Below are 19,129 nucleotides of genomic sequence, written 5' to 3' on the forward strand. Positions count from 1 at the left end.
TTAAATACGTTTTTATTATTAACTTGAGCATCTCGTGGTAGATGCTGCTCATATTTTTTTTGGCCAACCTTATTTCACTTTTACATTTGACCAGCCAGAGCTTGCAGGCTTTCCTGTTTTCCTCGTTTGGGCACACCTTCCATTTTTTGAAAGGATGCCTTTTTACCTTGAATGGCCTCCTTAACTCTGCTATTAAACCATGCAGGGGTGTTACTGGTCTGCTTGGTACACTTTTTGATTTGTGGCATACACTTTTCCTGAGGTAGGGTATTTTAAAACAGCTTCCAAGCTTCCTATAGGCTTTCTACATTTTTGATAGCTCCTTTAAATTTCTTTCTAACTTCCTCATTTTTGTGTAATTTCCCTTCCTAAAGTTGTACGGTGGACTACTTTGGCTTACTGCATGGTTGACTACTTTGGCTTACTCCCTCCTTAGGATGTCAAATGTGATTATGTTAATGTTGCTATTACAAAGTAGCTCACCAACAGATACCTCTGGAATCGGATCTTATGTGTTGCTCAGGATTAGGTTTACAATTATCTCTCCTCTTGGGGTTCCAAGATGAGTTGTTCTAGTAGTAATTTTCCACATCCAGAAATTGGAGGTGCACCAATATATCAGCTGCATATCAGATCGGCACTGATAAATGGAAAATTAACATTATCAGCAAATGGCTTTTTTGGCTGGTGTAGCCGATAATGTCACCAATTAAACATTGTGTGTATGCACGCATTCACATGGCCAGGAAGGCAGCCCAGCAGCTTAGAGAGCAGTGTCCTCCCAGTAAGTTGGGGGGGGGGTGGCGAGGGAGGGAGGGAGTGGGGCAGGGGCAGGTATTGCCCAGCCAAGGTGATGAATGAGCCCCCGGGGCTGGGAGCAGGTCCGAGCTGCGGGTGGCTCGTCCTGGAGGCAAGGGGAGGTGGGGAGGGCAGGCAGCTCCTCACCACTGCACGCACCCCTGAGGGAGGCATGGGGGTATGTGATCCCCCAGATTAGTGTGGGGGGTGGAGGTGTCAGGTTTGACCTAGAAACCACTATACAAAGCCCAAGCAAAAGTCTCTGTTATGTAACTAATGCCCATCTGCAATGATAAGGAGGAGACAGTCTTAGATAAAGGAGGCATGAAAACAAAAGCAGAATCAGAGGACTAGGGCAAAGAGCTAATTTAAATACTAAAAATCACACCCCTAGGTGGGGAGACAGTATGCTAATGAAACATACATGTATGTAAATGAGATACATAGCTAAAACACAGGTATAGAGACATGCTCAGTAAAGAACTCCTTGCGTCACTCCCTTATAACCAATTAGCAAACAAGAATGCTTATGAAGGTCCAATACTCCTGTATAAAAGATGCTTAGAATTAAGAATCTGTGTGCTTGTTACGTGAAATTATTCCGCTTGCACCTTGTATTGCTAGCAATAAATCTTCTTTATACTTTCACCCCTGGTATCTTTATTGGCTTTTGCATACCGGGCATGATCCCAGACTTGAGCTGGGGCTCAACAGAGGCAGGCTGCCTGCTGTGGGCTCGGGACCAGGGCCAGCGCCAGCCTCTTCCTGGTGGGGGGCTGGGCTCGGACCAAGTGGAAACAGGGCAGGTTCAGCTGCGTGAGGTGGGTGGGCAGCAGCAATGCTGGAAGTGTTTCCCTCTTCCTTAGGAGCCCTACGCTGGCCACACATCCCCTGTCCACCCCACAGCAGGTGGGCTCCCAAGGGAAAGGCAGCAGAGCAGAGTGCCCCAAGCAGAGGCGGCACTAGGGGTATTTGGGGGGCAACAGCCACCCCAAAATTCACCCTAGCCTCACCATAGCCACCCTCCCAGTGCTGCTGTTGCCTGCCCCACGGCTAAGCCCACCCCACTCCCACCTGCTCTGAGCCCAGACCTGGCCCAGCCCCACCACCAGGAAGAGGCTGGAACTGCCCCTAACCCTGAGCCTACAGTGGGCAGTCCACCTCTGCTCCCCCCCCACAAATTGGGGGGGGCACACATCCCCCATGCCTCCCCCAGGGATGCATGCAGTGGCAGGGAGCCACAAACCCTGGATGAGCTGCCCACGACTCCATCCCACTCCTGGCCCTGGGGTCCCATTCACCCCACTCCTTCCCTCACCATGGGGCCCCCGATCTGCCTCCCCCAGACCCCTTCCCTCCCCCATGCCACCTCCCCCCACAGACTTCCCGGTAAGACACTGTTCTCCAAGCTACCCAGCTGCACTCTTGTAAATCAGCTATCAGATCAGTATCAGCTGATATGGCTGGTTAATACTCAGCCCTTGGTATCAGCCAAGAAAATCTTTATCAGTGCACCTCTACCAGAACTGTTATTTCCACATCTCACCCTGATGAGGTGTTTACCCAGTCTATGTGAGGATAGTTGAAGTCTACTATTATTGTTTATCCCATTTAGCAGCTTCTCTAATCTCCTTGAGCATTAATCATTAATATCATTGGCCCCTGATATTTTGTTTCCATTAATTCCACTAGCAAATATTAAAGGAATAAAGGGACAACCTCTGGTGGATGAGTACCTTAAAAAAATGCAAAAAAAACAGGCTCCAGCCAAGCAGCAAAGCTGGTTTTTGGCATAACTGGAGAAATACAAGGTATCTTTGTTTCTTCCAAATTTCCATCAAGCCTGGCAAAGAACTTTGTCTGGGTGGATTAAGAAGATCCCATCTTTCCAACGAAAAATGGAGGAAGGCATGCAATGGCAGTAGTTACCAGTGTGGAAATACCTTGCCGCCTGAGATGAAGCAAGAAGGGTTGCTCCTGGCCCTTCAGTCTAATTGGGTGGAGCCATGAAAATCCACTGGGCTTGGAGGAGTCTGATGGGATACATGTAAATGCATGTGCATGAGGGTCATGTGTGTGTATCTCTATGTATGCAGGTGTGAGAGGAATCAGCTGCCTCTGTTCTCTCAGAGTCCTGCAGCCATGCAATACGAACCAAGCCAGGGTTTAGTTTGTCACAAGTCAAAAATGAAGTGCTGTGGGACCTTCTGATAGAGTTAAGCTGTCATTTAGCAAATACTGATTTCCACCCCCCCACCCCCTCCCATCCAAACTCTGATTCCTCCCTGAAGCCTCCAATGGGGATGCACAGGACAACTGTTACAGGAGCTGGCTCTGCTGGCCCCACACCTGCTCAGAGCTCCAGACCACACAGGGATTTTTAGGTACAGCTAGAGAAGACTTGAAAACCATGTAGGAGGAGCTGGTGGGGCAGGTGAATGAAAAAGCACCTGAAAGATGTTGGTTTTGGCTTGTGCTTTAACTGTGCATTACATGCAAGGATGAGGGATTTTTCATCTCTTATTCCCAAAGGATTAAAGATTCAGATGATTTGCCTCTAATTAATAACTTCCATTCTCTTTATCCACATCAAAACTGTGCTTACAAACCTGTCTGGGCTGAAGGTGCCTTTGCCACTTAAGAAATATGAGGCAGTACAAGTTCTGTTTTACTCTTTCAAATCCTAAAGCCTGCTAGAGTTTAACAAAATCCCCATGGGTTTCCATGCATTTAATCCCCTCGCTCCAGAAACCTGCCAGAGTTCAGAGACCCAGGGAACGGCAGGTCCTTCCAAACACGCCGTGTACCACAGAACGGCCACTCTGGCCTTGCCAGGAGGGCTGCACAGTATTTTCCCCATGCTACTCCTGCAGATGGAAACTACAAGTGTTTAGTTAAATCCGTTATAATTTAATCTCCTGACCACAATAAATTTGTGGAATTAATTTTATGCTGGCTTTTTTTTTTGTAATATTTTTAATCTGTCCCTGGGGAGTCAGTGTTCCTTAGCGAAATGTTTTCCTTGCTTTTTCACCAAAGACCCTGCATAATAAATACATATCATTGCGCTACTACAGATCATGAGACTGGCAGGTGATTAGGAGGGAGGAAGAGGCCAGCCTGGTGGGTACAATAATGGGTTAAGGGACAGCCCATAGTTTACATACCATATTTACTTGAACATAAGATGAGGCTTTCCCCCCCCCAGTCAGCATGGGGGCAAGCCCCTCATCTTAGATTTGCAGAAAAACTGCAGGGGGTAGTGGGGGGAAAGCAGCTGCTGTGGCTTTGACTCTGACCTTGAGCCTGGGTCAGGTCCAGGCAGGCCCACAGCAGCCTCCTGTCCCACTGGCTTGCTATCTGCAGCTTCTGCCCCCTCCCTTTCCCCCCCTGCCTTACCATCAGGCCCAGCTCGGCTCCATCTCAGGCTGGATTCCCACCCAGGTACAGAGCACATTGAAACTCTGTTCCCTGCCTGGCCGGCACTGCTGCGTGGCCGTGGCCGATAGGGGCTGTGTTTCCATATGCTGTGCTCTGGGAGGGAACAGGGCCTGAACAGCACCTGACAGTGGGGTAGGGGTGTGGAGGCAAAGAGGTAAAGACTGGGGAGTAGGGTGAAGGGGCAGAGATTGTGGGGAATGGGAGAGGAGGGGCAGAGGCTATGGGGAGCTGGGGGTAAAGAGGGTGCCAGCGGCAGGGGTCAGGAAGGCTGCGAGGGCAAGAAGTGGGGGAGGGCAAAGGGGCCACTCAACTCTTCCCCTCCCTCCCCACAGCCAACCTCTTCCCTGATATAGCAGTGTGGAGGGAGGGAAGGACAAATTTAAGACAACCCTCTGATAATTAGGTTCTATACATGGAAAGTTATAACAATTTTATCCATTTCCCATACATAGAATCATATTAATGGAGGGGTTATCTTAAATTCAGGGTCGACTTCGCTTGAAGTAAATATGCTATCACTAGAAAGTGGTTCTGAAATGCTAGGGGCAGCCCTGGCTTACAAACCCAATAAAGACTTGTTTCTTCAACCTCGTGCATGATTAACATAGCCATAAAGGTGTAGTTGTTAGTCAATCCATTGACAACTGTGATGATTTAGCTATGTGCAGACCGGAGGGTGAAGGCCTCTCTGCCGGATGCTGAGTTTCTGTAGGCAGCAGGAAGGGAGTTAAAAATATAATCCCCTGGGATTTAGCTAAACTCTGACAGGCCTTAAGAATTTGAGACCCCCCCTGCCATTCTAAAAGTTATAACAGCATCTCAATGAAGCATTTGTCAGGCTGAATTAGATATGGACCCAGGAGCACAAACAGGGTTGGATTAAAGAACTTTTCATCTTGGAAGAAACCTAAATACCAGTGTTTGTGTAGAAAGATGTTTAGGAGGCCAGCAGTTTCCTGCCTTCGTTTTGTTCGTCGTTTAAACATTTTACAGTCTAATGAGATTCCACCTCCTTGCTTCTGTGGCAAAATCCTAACCCAATGCTTACATAATTAATCTGCTGTTATGAGGAGATTGTGAGATAGCATTGTGACTTTCCTGAAGGATAAAATAGAAGCACTAAAGGAGGAATAACCTTTGAACCCCAAAAACAGCCACAAGGGACGACAACATGAAGTGGGCTGACTTGAGTCTAAGGCTTAGGGCTCTACAGACAATGTATGTCACACAGCTGAAGTCTAGTCTGGTTGAAATGACTAACTCTTATACTACACAAGTCTCGTTTTAAAATGTTTTGCTATCTTAAATGGACAAAATCTAAGTAAGTTTCCTACAATGAATTAGGCATATTCCCACAGGAGGGTGGAGTGAATCCTTGCATGCATGTCCAGTAAAAATAGTAAGGCAGTTATTCCATTTTGGTTCCTTCCCGAGGCTTCCTCTGTGTTACCTTCAATTAACAAGCGAACTAACAATTTTCCAGCTTCCTAACAAAGTGACAAAAACTTTATAATTTGGCTCATTCAGAACTGAACAAAATACCAAGGAAGGTTGCAGAGACCAATTCTAGGTTAGCTGTTGGGACCTGCGTGTCCCAACAGCCCTCTTTCAACAGCTAGTTTATGTGATCCTTTTGTTATTTTGGACAAAATGTGGTTTGATACTAGGATAATTCCCAGACATCAGCAGCCTTCCGCTGCTCACTGAATGATAACAATATTATGCTCCTTTGGTATTAATAGGCGCATCTACACATGATGATTTAAGGCGCATTAAGGGTGTGTGTCTACATGTGCACACCCTTAATGTGCCTTAAAAACAGTTATTTTAGGCAGGTATCAAATTTAGGCACGTATAGCTAATGCACATTAACACATATGGAGACATGTTAAGGCGCATTAACACTGTGTACTAACTGACTTGAGACTAACTTCAGTCCCACATCAGTCCGCACATGCAACGTTAATGTGCTTTAACACGTGCACGTGTAGACGCAAGCCTAAATTGCCTTAATTCACATTAAGCTAACGCACATAAAATTTTAGGCATGACTAATTGCATGTGTAGACATGCCCAATGCCTAATACCATGAAAAGAAATGACTCCCACTGAAATGCCAAGAACTAGATTTGGTTAAGAGACTGAGAAGTTTTAAAAAGTTGCTGGCATAAACTTGGGACCTTTTGACCACCTTAGTTCTAGAAACTTTGGGTAAAAAAGGACTATAAAATTCTAAGCAGACTTCCAATACATGGTACAGGGATATTTATTCTGCCTCTGTCCAATGGCCATGAAGCAGCTGTCACCACCAGCCAGGTGTGATGAACAAAAACTGGTAACAGTGGGTCACTAAATCAAACTTGAATCCATTGAAGCTGAGCTAACCGTAAGCAGCTGGGCTGGAAGAAGTCCTAACAGACCCTTTGAGCACTCAGTAGAAAAGATTATATATCACTCCCCAGAGGTTATCGTGCACCTTTGAAATAATTCATTAGTATTTTTATAAAGGTGTGATTGTTGCAGGCATTCCCTCATTAAATGTGTTTGGTCTGCATTGCAGATTTTATGTAAGTCCTATACCACACAAAATTAAAAGCACCACCAAAAAAAGCAGGGAATTAGGTGCCAAGAGCTTAGTTACAGGAATTCTTTGGGGTTTTGAGGCATTTACATTAAACTAGCTTGAACTGACATTCCAAACCACTACTCAGTACATAGACCACAAAGGCAAATCTGCTGTCTATTAGAATATACTGCTATAAATCCAGAATAACTTCCACTGACTTCATCAAAGTATTCTGGATTTTTCCTGCTGTAACTGAAAACAGAATCTGGCCGTGTGTGTGTGTGTGTGTGTGTGTGTGTGTGTGTGTGTGTGTGTGAGAATTAATATCAGGGCTGGGGGAAGGTGCGCATGTGTGTCCATTACACTCAAAAGCCTCTTGGATTCTTATTTCCTGACAAATTCAAAGCTCAGCTCAGGTTCACTGAAAGGTCTGAAATCCTTTCAAGCAAACTGGGCCTAGATTTGTATGGAAAGGGGCCAGCTTATCTTTTCACACTGAAGCCATGCAAAACTTGCAAATTCTTCATAGTTTTTTGTATGAAAAACAGTGAAAGTATGTGGCTTCAACTCCATTTCACTATGAATATTTGGGCTTGTTCAAACTCCACAGATCACAACAAAACTCAGAGGGCAAGAACTCCACCACGGTTTGAACAGTAGAAAAAATCTGCAAAAAACTCCTAAGAAACGAAAGCCTCAAGTTTCATGTAGTTCAACAATCAAATTATCAAAGGATTGCTAATGGGATAGCTAATGATATTTGTTAGAAGAGAAATACAGCTGCAAGAGAAATACAGCTGGTAGGCAATCATCCACATTTGGCAGTAACAAAAAAAATTACAATTTTGACGGTAATGCAGAAAAGAAAACACAAGCAACTTAAAGAGCAGGTAACTATTTCAAAGGGCTAAAAGACAGAAAATAAATTTATCAAGTGAGAAGTAATTAATTTTTACCTTGTAAGAGTGACTTTGCTAGTTAAATAATGAACCTATGTGAATTTATCTCCACTCAATAAAATTGATTTATGACGGTGAATACTTGGCAACAGTACTCATCTCCAACAATAAAACTCAATTGGTGGGGGTATGGGTACTAGGAGGCATATGCCATTCATTCCATTGCATGCAATTTTTAATTTCCTGCAGGCAAATTTCTTGAGGAGAACTGGCAGTTGTGTAGGCTTTTCATCAGGCATTTCATTAATGCATGGTGAGAACTCAAGATCTGATTCCAGTATCACTGTGCTAGTAGTCATGTATCACATATGTAAGGTCAAGAAGATGATGGGTATGGGATGTAAAACTTTTGGACGCCTGACTGCGTTTTAGATCTAGCTGTTGGGAATGCTTACATACTGCCAGGCAATGACCTGTGTTTGGAGAGCAGAAAACATTGTTTCTATTCTTTAAAATGTCAGAAAGCTCAAGCTCATAATAGTGGGACAAAATGTATGGTTACTATAACCGGGTGCCAGTCCACTGATGCAATCTATCTGTAATTGCACAACAGTAGATTTGACACAGTATAAACCCAGAAATTCAGAATATTGGTCAGGATTTGCATGATCCTAGGCATTTATGGCATCTGGTGGACAATATAAGAAAACTCAGGATTTTCCAAAGCTTCCCATCCAAACAAAGCTAAACAATCATTTCTGATGAGATTTCTTTTTGACTCCAGGGTTTTCATCCATAGATCCGCCTTTTCATGCCATCAGAGGCATCATTTGTGTGCTTCTCCCATGACAATGTCCCTGCCTCCATCTATGCTAACCCTAAGGCATGGAGTGTTCCTCATAAACTAACCTGCCTGGGGTAAATCTCCTTTCCTGCTTTGCAACCTGCCTGAAAAACCATGGAAAACTGAGTGTTAAGGACAAGTCTGGGGGATACCAGAGAAAAACAATACAATGCTTTATTACTGCAGCAAGGTTCTGGGTACTATGAGAATCAAATAAGTGATACAGCTAATGAAGTCAACCTTGGGAATGAGGAAAGGAGAGAACTGAAACAAATGGAAAGGGTTTGCACAAGCAAATCAGTTAGATCTGCCCAGCTCTACAGATCCAGTCATATTTGCTTGACTAAACCATCTCAATCTCCCACTCAGACCCCTCCAAAACAAATCCCATAGACAGCATTATGATTTCCTTTCACTGGCACTTCTCCAGTGAAAATCTTCTCAGTTTATAAATCAGCTTCAATTTCTGGATAATGGCAGACTTAAGGAGTGACTCTGTTTCTAAGGAGCAAATGTCAGACTCGTTAAAAGTGGGTAATTTCATACCTAGGCGGAGGACAATGTTTTTTTTTAAACTTCTTAAAGGAACCTGGCCTCCTCAAGAGCCTAAAGGGGGTTATTCCAGCAGAGCACAAATAAGCTTCACAACAGCTGTTTTCGGGGCAGACTGTTAATTTTAATAACCGTTATTTTCAACATATTATTGCCAAGCATTTTGTACATCAGATGTCTATGCCACTCTCCTATGCCTAACTTATACAGATGTGCCTTATGCAAATGCAGCACAGGTCTGCCATATTCCAACCCAGGATAGTGAAATCTAGTTGCAGAACAAGGCCAGCATGGGGCCTCTTGTTGTGACCTGCCCCTCAGGTTACTTTCAACATTCACTTTCTTTATCTTCCCTGGAAGAATTATCTTTAGGCAGGAGTCAAGAATTTGGTTCCAACTGTCAGCCGAGAAACCAAAGCCCACTCTTAAAATATTCTTTTGGGTCATAAACTTAAGGGTTATAAACATAAATATTCTCTTGGGTCATAAACATCTCACTGAACAGCCGATCCAAAAGTCAATGAAGTCCAATGGAAGTCTTTGGATCCAGACCACATGAAAAAGGAGAGAAGAGCAAGCTGGCTTTGTCAGGTGAGCACCTCTTGAACCTGCACTGCAAGACTCCAACCTCCATCTTTTCTTTAGGAAGGCTCCTTTGTCACACTGACACACGCTTGCATTTCTGTACTGGCTAAAGCCAGAAGTGAACGTGTCATGGGGTGGGGTAAGGGGGGGAACTGTCTTTGTTTTCTCGAGTTTTCTAAAAGAGTCTGACCAACTTCAGAAAATCCACCATGGTTCAGACCCCTACTAGATTCTCCAGTCCAGACTTTTTGATGAGCACAAATTGTTTAACACTAGGTGCAAGTGAAGGTCAGTGGACTCAGGTAAATTTTCACATGGGACTTGTTGGCCCAGAGTTTCATTTTAACTTTTGGGTTTGCATGAACCCAAAAACTCAAGGTATGACTTGGCCCAAACCAGGATGTTTTGCACAGCATGTAGCCCAGGTTGGTGTATTCTGATTTTGTTTTTTGTACTGAAGACAACCAGGGTCGGCCCACAATTTTTTGGGGCCCCCTGCGAGAAATATTTTTGGGGCCCGCTGCCCCAAAGAAGCCAGTGGCAGGAGGGGGGGGGGGGCAGGGAGCAGCTGGATGTGAATCCAGCGGTGGCGGGGGCGAGCGGCCGGATGCAGGGGCAGAGGCAGATTAATGTTCACGGGGGCCCTGGGCAAACACAAAATTGGAGGTCCCCTCCCCCCATGGGAGCTGGGCTTGTGGGGGTCAGGGGGCAGGGCACTTTCCCCTCCTAATGGTGGCATGGGAGGTAGCGGGGAAAGTGCCGGGCTGGGGGTGGAGGGGCACATGCCTCTTCTCCCTGCTCCCTGCCCCCTCCCGGCCCACTATGGCCAAACATACACATACACGGGCATGCATACACACAGGTGTGCACACAGATGGGCACACATTACTTTCACTCTCTGCACATGGATGCACAGACACAAACATACTCTCCCTGCCATGAACACAGACACATGCATGCACACTCACGCACATGCACGGACACAGTACCCTGCATCCTGCCATGGTGTGCAGGGACCCCCTCCCCCCAGGCTCCAAACCCCACACATATACCCACAGCCCCCCACACATTCACAAATACCTCCCCTGTCTCCATCCCCCCACAGTTCAAAAATAGCCTCTCATGATTTACATACCAAATCTCTTGATTCTTAACAGTTTGTCTTGTGGTTTTTGGCAGCGTGGGGTTGGTAATACTGCATTGATTTTATAGCCCGCCCCCCCCACACATATGGTTGACATCTGATACCTACAGGTAAACCTGCTGTTCCCTGGAGCCCTCCTAAATTTGTATTCCTATAGAACAGGTTTCTAAAGACTGTTTTTTTTCATACCTGAAGCATGTCTCACCATTCTTAATTTCTTTTTTTTTTTGCCTGAGAGAGGATGTGAGCCTGGCTCCTGGCCAATTACATTCTTCTTTCAGGATGGCTTATCCTAGAAGCCAATATGCAAGAATGCCAGTTGATGAAAATGCCACAAGACAATGGGTGAGAAACAGGTAGAGGTGGAGGGGGGGAATGCTGACCTGTAGCTGGAGTCTTTGGGTAGATGTGATATCTTTTATTAGACAAACTAAATAGTTGCAAAAAAGTTGTTATTTGCAAGCTTTTGGACACCCACATCCTCTCTCAGGCAAAAAAAAAAGAAATTAAAAATGGTGAGACATGCCTCAGGTATGAAAAAAACAGTCTTTAGAAACCTGTTCTATAGGAATACAAATTTAGGAGGGCTCCAGGAAACAGCGGGTTTACCTGTAGGTATCAGATGTCAACCATATTGGGGGGGCTATAAAATCAGTGCAGTATTACCAACCCCACGCTGCCAAAATCCACGAGAAAAAATGTTAAGAATCAAGAGATTTGGTATGTAAATCATGAGAGGCTGTTTTTTAACTGTATGTGGGGGTGTTGTGAAAGTGTGGGGGGCTGTGCGTGTGTGTGTGGGGTTTGGAACATTTGCTAGAGCCCTACATCCCCTCCCTGCCCTCCTGGGCAGAGTGCAGGGCCCCCAGAGCAAAGGCAATAGTGCAGACAGACCCAAAAAAATACTATCCAAGCAGTTGGGCAAATTATTTTAAAAGCTCCACATCTGAAGCTAGGGATGTATTTGGTAGCCGTGTTGTTCTGAGACAAAAAGAAAGGCAAAAATCTAGAACTCTTGATTCAGAAATTATACATTTTATTAGACCAACTAGGAAATCACAAAAAAAAAAAATCTCTTTTTCTGCAAGCTTTCAGGCTCAAAGGCCCTTCATCAGGCTCTGGGAAAATTAAGGATGGTAAAAAGTCCCCATAGGTAGGAAATCAACTTCATTTTTGCACACAGGGAGCTGGAGATAGAAAATCTGTCCCTCTATTCTTAGAAAATAAAATCTGATTTCCTATGCAGGGCAGGAAGGGGACCCAGGGCCCAAGCAAAGGCAGCAGGTATAGACCTAAGCAAACAGCCACAACCTGCCGCTGCCCCCTGCACAAATCTGGAGGGGGCACATGCCCCCCCCATACCTCTCCTGGCCCGGGGTGCATGCAAGGACAGGAAGCTGCCCCTCCACAAGCTGCCTGCCGGTGCCTCCTCCCTGCCTCAGGCATGCACCCTGCTCCCCACGCTTTGCTGGTACCCCTCACTCCCGACCCACAGCCCCTACCCACCAATGCTGCTGCCTAAGCAGCTCCTGCTTTTTCACACTCCCCCACACACTCTCCCTGTCTCTACTGGGCTTGCTGGAGCCCATGCGGGGAGCACGTGACCCCCGACAACCAATCACCTTGCCCGCTCCCAGCCTAAAGCCCCCTCCTCCCACTCCCCCCACCCCTGGACAAGCCTCCAGCCTGTGCCTGCGCTCTGGTGGAACGCCTGCAGCCAGCCCACGTGCGCATGTGGTATATGTGTGCCGGGCTGCCGGCCACTCCCTCCCGGGCACCATGTCCTGAAGAACCCTGAGCAACTGCCCACCTTGCCCGGGCATTCATCTGCCTATGCGCAGAGGCCCCTTAGCTGCAGGGCCGCCTGCAGTTGCAGGTCTCGCAGTATAGGACAGGCCAGCCCTGAAGCCAACCTAACTTTGTAAAATGAATGTTTTGGTTATTCAGCTCTTTTGCCTGTAACTTTTCCAGTTAGATGGGAGGAGTTAGAGAGCTAATCTTCTCAAGATGGGTCAGAAAATTCACAAAGATTTTTCAACAATTTAGAAGAAAAAAGTTTACTTACTTAAAAGAACAAACATGATTTGGGGATGGATAGTTATCCTATGAGAGAGAAAATCTATCAGACATATATGTTAACCTCCACAATTTACAGTTCTTGGGTTGACAGGATATAAAGCACTCCATGTATTTCATTCCTCTGTAGAATCCCTGCTGACCCTTGAAACCAAGTATGGGTCGCCTAGAGTTATTCCAACAGGCTTCACCCATCCTTGATTTCCAAGGTTAAAGCAGAAAATGTGTCCCTTGAAAAAGGTTTCAGTGTTTCTAAAGAAATCAGTGCAGCTCATATCTTTATCCAGCCAACCATGCTCTTACCCATTTTTTGAAGCAAAATGCATGAGCTAATGTAAATCCAGACAAATCTTGTATCATCTGAGTTACTCCAACACAACTATTAAAATGTAGTTGTCACTCTTGCATGTTACTAAAATGCTTAAAGAATTTCTTTTTAAAAGGTGGTTAAAGGCCTAAAGCTTGCACCCTTCATGACTTTTGGGGAGCACTACTCCAAAACAGTACCAACAGAGTAATGTACTTTCAAAGCAAGAGCATCTGACTCTAACTTTGGCCATGCCAGTGAACTGGGGTCTCTCTTCTGGTGTCACTATGCAGACAGAAAAATAAACAAGCAGCATATGTACAATGTAAGCAAATTTTATGGGAGATTCAATGAAAATTGTCAGAACTAGCCATGTCATCTCCAGAGCTGTTACAGAAAAAAAATGTAGTTTTATCATCTATATTTACATCAATATATATCTGTTTAAATTGCTCTTTTAAGAAAGTGATGACATTTCATTTTGGTACAAATGACATGATGTCACCACCTAAGCACATTTTATGTTTCGTTTTGAGGGAAACAGTGTAAGATAATTTGGAAACGACATGTGTTTGGTGCCATCATCCCATTACAGCTGTACAACTAGGCTGCAAACTGGGCTTCTGGCTGCAAATAAATGATACACTCTCTCCAAAATCTCAATATGAAAAACTCTGAGCAGACATAATGCTCTTCAAGGCAAATCTGATGAAGGTTTTTTTTCTTTTTGTAAACTTCTCTAAGATTTACCTCACTATGCTTGGATTGTCAAAGTTGCTTGTGATGATGCCAGCTCCATCAATAACAATTCTTGTCATCAAAGCAATAGAAGGCAGGGGAAGGAGGTGCAAACACAATGGAGACCAGAGAGAATAATGAGGACAAATATTGGGATATTAAGGCCTTTCACCTCTTGGTCATGACTCTGGTTGAAAAGTTGGTAATGACCAAACTGCATTAATATTAGATAGCTGCTTAGATACCCTACAAAACAAACTCTGGTTTAGTCTAGTTCCTAGAAAATGCAAGCAGAGATCCTATAAAATGCCATCATAATTAGAATTTATACTCCTTTCCCAGCAATCTCAGCAGAGATGCCCTACTTTGAATGGCCCATGGATGCTGAATTACTCCTTGATCCCTTGGACAAGTGCTCTTGAGGCCAGGATTAAGGCCTGCAAGCAGGGCAGTGTAGCTGGGCATGTGCTATTGTCTATCCACCACCCACCCTGGGGGTGGAGTCCCTTTTCTGAAACTGTGCACCCGAGGCATTTTTACCAGCACACTCAGTGAAAGGAAACAATTAGACACTGCAGATACTTCTGTTCTTTCTGAAAATAATTTGAAACCATTTTGAAGGGAAAAGAATTTGAGCACATCTGGGACTTTATTTACGGTGATTCAACATACCCAGATGAAAGAAACCCACCCAGCTAAGCTGATAAAAATACCCCTTACTTTTCCATCTGCCTTTGGGCAAAGAATCCATTAATATTCACAGTCTATTATCAAGGGACTTTACAGCATCTTGTTAAAAGGCCTGGAGGAATCATTAGAAACAGAAAGGTCCCAGGTCCTTTCACATCTGTCTACATTCTGAACAATGGCTGCCCCTTATCAGCATGCCCAGAACACGTCACATAAATGCACAGTCAGATTCCCGATTTTAAAGCGCACACACAGCAAACCAATTCTGGGGGGCCTCTGTACTGACTGGGTAAAGATCTGGGAACATGACCTTCAAGATAGGAATGTCTTTGCCCATTATTCTTACAGGCCAATAAAAAAGCAAATAAAATGTGGACCACACAAGTCTGGGCATCAGCTGGGTTATTTGCAGGTGTCCCAAAATGCTCAGGGCCCCAGGAGGAGCAGGGGGCAAGCCTTGCTTTTCAATATTTGCAAAATACTTCAGAAAGGCAGACTCTTTTCTCTGCAGCTTGCTGGAAAGACCCTTGCCCTGTTTGATTCTAATCTCTTTGAAATCCAAAGGGAGGATGTTGCTGTATGAGATAAGATGATTTGCTTTTTCAGATGCCTTACTGCACAAAGCATGGATATGGACTGGAACATGGTGACAAGCAAGCAGCCTCCCCATCACAGCCTGTGATCTGCTGGAGCATAGGACAGTGATTCTTAATCAGGGTGCTACAGCACCCTGGGGTGCCCTGAGATCATTTTCAGGGTGCCATGGGCTGCTACACAGTGTTAGCAGTGTTAGGTGTGCAAACATGATTCACAAGATAAACCCAGAGATTTCAAATAGGAATCCAAAGTATTAAAACCATTCTGCCCTTTCATGGTCTTTCTGAGTTCTTTGCAACAGAAAAATTGCTCCTTTATATTTCTGTAGTCAACGTATGAGCTAAAATTAAGACTTGTATTTTCCAAAGGGTGCCTTGAGTCTAAAAAAGTCAAGAACCACTAGCATGGGCACACAAATTTCAGGATACCTGACACCACTGGCTGCTTAGCCTGAACGTGCTCATTTGCCCTGAGCATCAAATGAGCAAATCCAGTTGCATGTGCAGCCTAGTGGGACACTAGCACTGATAGAGGCTGGATGGGGGAGCAGGTAGGGGGAACATACCACAGAGATTTTTGTATCTACATTGCTGGTTTTAACTTGGCTCAGGGAAAAGTGAGAAAGTCCTCATCCCTCCAGACAACTGCTCAGCTGTGTGCCTAAGGTGAATAACTAACTACAGTCAAGCTGGCAGAGGACTGATGTCCACAATACAGTTGTAACTCAGACCTCCCCTCAGTAGAAAAGCCAGGCACTGAATGGACATAGATGGCTTCACCCACATATGTTCCTTTTCCAAGACAGAGCTGTGCCACCACCAGCTACAGCATTTGAGCTATTAAGGTGACTCTGCTGCCCAACATCAATCTCTCTTCAAATAAATCGAATTCTATGCACTGGGTGCGTTTATACAAGCTGCTACGTTGCTGTAGCTCATGACTATGGCAATATAGCATTGGTGGGCACGAACCATGACACCGAAGCTACTGCACAGTAGGGTCAAAAATGACCTGTGCGCTGCTGGGACTGCGCAGTAATACTGGTTACTGTGCAGTCGGGGGCACTTGTAGATGCACCCGCTGTGTTGAAATCACAGATGGAAGCAGCTTATCACTGCACCCAGATGTGCAGGGCTGCTTGTCCCACTGAAATCAAAAGCTCTCTCAAAGATTTTGCTCATAATGTGTTGGCAGCAGAACATGCAAAATTCCTAATATGAAGGGTGGCATTGAAAATGTTAAAAACTAGCAGTTGGTCAATGAAAACAATGAGCAAATAAAAGCATGAAACTTGAAGTAGATAGGAAAGGTTGTGGAAAGCACTTTAGTACTCAAATGGTACCTTGGGAACTCCCCTTTTCTGGATCATGCAAGGTTTGGTCTCTTATTTTCATCTGCAAAGTGTTCAGGCATTGGTCCAGACTCCTATTAACGCTGTCTGGTTATTTCAGATGAAGACGAGAGGTTCACAGAACAGAACTCAAACCAAGTCTTTTCAGGAGGTCTCAGCATGTTCAATACTTTGCAGTTACAGTTATTGTGATGATTAGCATTCTTGTGCCTCTCTGTTTCTAGGTGTAACCACAAAGGAAAGAGGAAATACCAAAAGCACCCAACAAGGCTGCTTTTGCCTGGCTCAAAGCCAACAAACATTGGCAATTATAGGAGTCAGCCCCATCAAAGGTCTCTAGCCCAACTTCCATTCTGTGTTTTTCAATGCTCCTCTGTGAGGTTGCCCTTGGACTCTTCAGCATCTTTTGTTTAGAGACTAATTCAAGTCAGCAACAAAATTACAGCATCTTTCCCCCCACTAGCTTGGCTCACATCCAAAAAAACCCAGGGCACAGCTAAAGCCTAGGCCTGAAATGAGGAGAAACTACAGCTGTTGTTCATTGGTTGCAATGTGTCAGCATTAAGCAGCATGTGAGGCACCCAAGGTCGTCTCACTGGCTTGGTCCATCATCACTGAAATACCCAAGTTCCACATTCCAGTGATGCACAAACACTGCAACAGAGAGCAACTATAAAAGCATTTCAAGCTTGCATACCTGCTATTCCTCTGTGCATACTTACTAGTAACTGGAGGACACCACTTTCATATTTTTTTACAGGCAAAACCTCACAGCTGCTGACTTCAACCGGTCTGATGGAGCAGTAGGATATAGTAAGAGGTGCTCCTGTAATGAACACATGTACATGGCAGTGATCTAGTTAAAACTATATGGCAATGTCTCGTAATACTGCAGCTGCCAGTTGGCTTGGATAACACAGCATTTCTCTTCAACTCCAAGGGTTTGCTCATTAGCAAAGTTTGCTCTTTCCTTGCCAGAACACTGACTGGTACTACTCTGAGCATAGCAGATGGCTAGAAGAACCTACTTCCGTGCATCGCCCCTGCCATCATGGTCTCCTACATTGTAGCCTAGGAGAGGAGAGCTTGAAACCAGCCCCTACTTAGTAAGCCAAACATTTATAAGTTTCTAGTGTTAAGCAGCTTTGCAATGTGCTAACTGATCTGCAAGTGAACCCAGAGGGAGCCCTGCTAGGTGGTTACCATACACTGTAATCATTAACAACTGTCCTGCCAAGCAGCCCACTCAACCACATACCTGATGATTTAATTACAGCTGGGCAAGAGCCTGATTCTTACACTTTCATGGGATAGGAATAATTCAAAGCAGCTGGAAGGGGTGTATTTGGTAGCCATGTTGGGCAGCGACAAAAACACATGCAAAAATCTAGAACTCTTGGTTCAGAAATGATACCTTTTATTAGACCAACTAGGAAATTGCAAAAAAAATCTTTTTCTGCAAGCTTTCAGGTTCAAAGGCCCTTCATCAGGCTCTGGGAAAATTAAAGGTGGCAAAAACTCCCCATAGGTAGGAAATAAACTTAATTTTTGCACAGAGGAAGCTGGACATGGAAAATCTGTCCCTCTGGGTCCATGAGAGTCTCTCTGTGAGTCGGTCTCAGTTGCTCTTTGTTGCGTAGATCAAGTAAGATTCCTTCCCTGGAGGTGTCAGATGGCAAGCAGGGAGGTTTTAAAATCTTTCTTGTTCTGCAATGAAGTTTAAAATCCAAAATGGGCTAAAATTTGGCATCTTCCATGGATCAGGGATGTATTTGGTAGCTGTGTTGGTCTGAGACAAAAACAATTGCAAAAGATCTAGAACTCTTGGTCCAGAAATCATTTCTGAACCAAGAGTTCTAGATTTTTGCATTTCTTTCTGCAACGAGAAACTTTTATTAAACCAACTAGGAAATCACCAAAAAATAAAAAAATCTCTTTGTCTGCAAGCTTTCGGGCTCAAATGCCCTTCATCAGGCTCTGGGAAAATTAATGATGATAAAAAGTCCCCATCAAATTAAACCAAATTAAAGATGGTAAGACGCAGCTGGAAAGCACTTATTTCCTCTAGCCACAAAGTAAGCATTTCCAGGACCTGTCTGGATGCAAGAGGATGTCCTGTGTCCCCCTCCCCCACCATACCCATACAGAATCTCCTAAGAGCCAAACACACCGCACTCAGTGCTTGGACCTACCCTTTCCCAACTAAGCCTTAAGTGACTCCGGATTTTTTTATGAGCTGAACCCAAGCCAGGAGCACTGGTCTGCCTAAAGGTGGGACAGGGGACAGTGCTGCTCATCCAGCAGAGGTGGCAGGTGTTAGATTTGCTGCCAGGGGTTTGTTTTCTCTTATGGAGCAAAACATACAAAGCAAGCTGGACATCAAGCTGCTCCTCTACATATGCAGAAAGCCATTCTTAGTACTGTCCTGGCCTAATGACTGCTTCCTTCTGCCTTGTCAGAGGCCTTTCCCTTCCTCTGAGTTTCCCTGGTATCAGCAGCAGGTGAAATTAAAAGCTGGGTGGCTGGGTTCAGATCACCCTC

General features: G+C 44.8%; 1 protein-coding gene across 6 annotated transcripts in view; it reads right to left on the reverse strand.

The window, feature by feature from the left end:
* MEGF6 (multiple EGF like domains 6) overlaps positions 1 to 19,129 on the reverse strand; it is a 323,257-nt gene that overhangs the window by 158,666 nt on the left and 145,462 nt on the right. The gene's annotated exons all lie outside the window — the stretch shown is intronic.

The sequence above is a fragment of the Alligator sinensis genome, unplaced genomic scaffold (genome assembly GCF_000455745.1).
Source record: "Alligator sinensis unplaced genomic scaffold, ASM45574v1 scaffold366_1, whole genome shotgun sequence".
Lineage (NCBI taxonomy): Eukaryota > Metazoa > Chordata > Crocodylia > Alligatoridae > Alligator > Alligator sinensis.